The sequence below is a fragment of the Mastomys coucha genome, unplaced genomic scaffold (genome assembly GCF_008632895.1).
Source record: "Mastomys coucha isolate ucsf_1 unplaced genomic scaffold, UCSF_Mcou_1 pScaffold16, whole genome shotgun sequence".
Lineage (NCBI taxonomy): Eukaryota > Metazoa > Chordata > Mammalia > Rodentia > Muridae > Mastomys > Mastomys coucha.
This window is the reverse complement of record NW_022196898.1, coordinates 27,795,403-27,797,585: the sequence shown is the minus strand read 5'-3', so window position 1 is coordinate 27,797,585 and position 2,183 is coordinate 27,795,403. Positions and strand designations below refer to the sequence as shown.

Here is a 2,183-nt window from a genome sequence, read left to right as displayed (position 1 = left end):
ACACACACACACACACACACACACACACACACACATACATACACACACACACACACGAACCCAAGGAGGCAAAAGAGTAGAAAACACTCTTTTGAACACTTACTCAGTGTTCTCTGAAGTTTGTCATTTAGAAGCTTGAGTGTTTTCACATGTGATGGGTCCTCTGCAGTATATTTTTAAGTTATTTGTAGCTAACATTCTCAAAATTTTAGTTTCAATGAGTCCAGAAGCCAATGATCTCACATGTGCCATGGATATCTGCATCTCCACCTGTGTTCTCACTGAGGATATTGGCTCTATGTGTTTTTATTTTCTGGGCTCTCCAATGAGATTATATTGAATTTATTGGTTTCATCACTCATATATTCCCTAACATCATGGATGCTGTACTTTTGTGTAAGATTTATGCCCCCAATTAGATTATAAACTCTTTTATGGCAAAGCTTATATTATATGACTCTGCATTTCCATCTCTTAGCACAGATCCTTGCAGTAAATATGGATTTAAAAGGGTCTGGTGACACTGATTCCGGGTCAGAACATTGAATTTATTGGATACATGGCGTTCTGCAGCTTACATTGTCTCAACTGTGTATGTGTTGAATGGGTAGTGTCAGGCAACTTCGTGTGCTCCCTAAGCACATTAGAAGTAAATATTTACATTTCCAGACAACTGGCTTACTTGTGAGGTTATATAGACTGCACAAAGCCTAGAGTTTCATTAGACAATTTTCCAGCTCTATTGTAGCCACACAATTACTCCAAACTGATAATCAGGCATTTCTTTGGCATCCACCTTTCAATTATGAAATAATTTAGTTGTGCATGGCATGCTTAGAAGTGCTGACATGAGTTCACTGTATGCTTTAGTGGGTCATTGCTGTGTCTTGGATATTTTGCTACTCAAATTTTAAAAGGAGATGCATTGACACAGCTATAATGAATGGAGCAACACATATGAATTGTGACTTGTCATATTTCAGTAAAATATTTATGCCCATTGGAAACCTCAATTACAATGTCACTGAGTTCTTCAGAAAATAAATATGAAAGAAATAAGAAAAGAAACTGAACGTGCTGGTTAGAAGATTTTAACATACAGGAAAAACCTAAGCACATAGGAAGGTATTGGGGTTCCATCAGGGGCATATCTTTCCCCTGGGGGGATCTTCTAGTACTTTCAGGTAGACCTGACTACAGCAGATGAGTCTATTTTTAGAGTCTATCTCAGTGAGGGACAAAATTTAGAAATGATGCCCCAGTTTTAGTGTGACTAACAGAGATTTTATTTAAAAAAACGTAAAGGAAGAAAAGGATAGATGTTGAGTTGTCCTGCATAGTTGAAACTTGACAATAGCCATTGTTCTCATGAGAGTTATATAAGTGGTCCAGATGCCAGAAGGGTTTTGAGATTTGGACTCAGTCCACTTCCCTGCTGGCTAAGAAAGCAGTTATTTACTTTCATGTTCTCTTTCTGTTCTGTCCTGGAAGCCTATGACATTGGAGCTGTTAAGCCTCTCAGTTTAGTTACTGCTTCCATTTGAGCCTGGGGAAGTAACCAGGAAGTTAATTCTGTACAGAGTTAAAGACAGGGGCAGTATCCTTAGCAGATGGCAGTTTGACTTATGGAAAAGTCAATTTCTTCCTCTCCATTCCCGCAGGCCTTGAGAAGAGCTGACTGAGTTGCTCACAGAGTGGAAAGATGGACGCAACTGAGTGTGGCAAAAGTGGAGGAATTTCTGAGCCAAGTCACATCAAAGAATGTTTGAGGATGATTTAGCATTTGGAACACTTCAAAAAGTGTGACACGAGCTGTTCTTTTTACCCCCAGCCTCAAATGTACATCCAATATTCTTGGATAAGCTTTCATATGCAAAGCAAAAAAAGAAAAGAAAAGTGGCTTTTCCTTTAAATGCATTGTTATTCTTTGTCTTTCATAGATCTGGGTCCTGAAAGCACAAAAGGGACAGAAATGGAATGTCAAAGATTTGTCTGTCTTTTTATTTTAAAAAAATCTCTCATGGAACCGAAGGTCTTGTTAACATTTTGACAAACATAGGTTGTGACTGTTTAAACCTATGGTTTCAAATGCGTGTCTTGTTCTCTCCCTGAACCCATTTGCTGATTACTTGACTGTGGTTTGCAATTCTTTAAAAGAATGAATGAGCATGGTAAGCACTGAA

General features: G+C 38.3%; 1 long non-coding RNA gene across 1 annotated transcript in view; it reads left to right on the top strand.

Moving 5' to 3' along the window:
- Positions 1–1,825, top strand: part of LOC116094072 — a 104,158-nt gene extending 102,333 nt beyond the window's left edge. The window contains exon 3 of the long non-coding RNA XR_004119957.1: positions 1,662–1,825. This is a non-coding gene — a long non-coding RNA (uncharacterized LOC116094072). The remainder of the gene's footprint in view (positions 1–1,661) is intronic.
- The last annotated feature ends 358 nt before the right edge of the window (positions 1,826–2,183 follow it).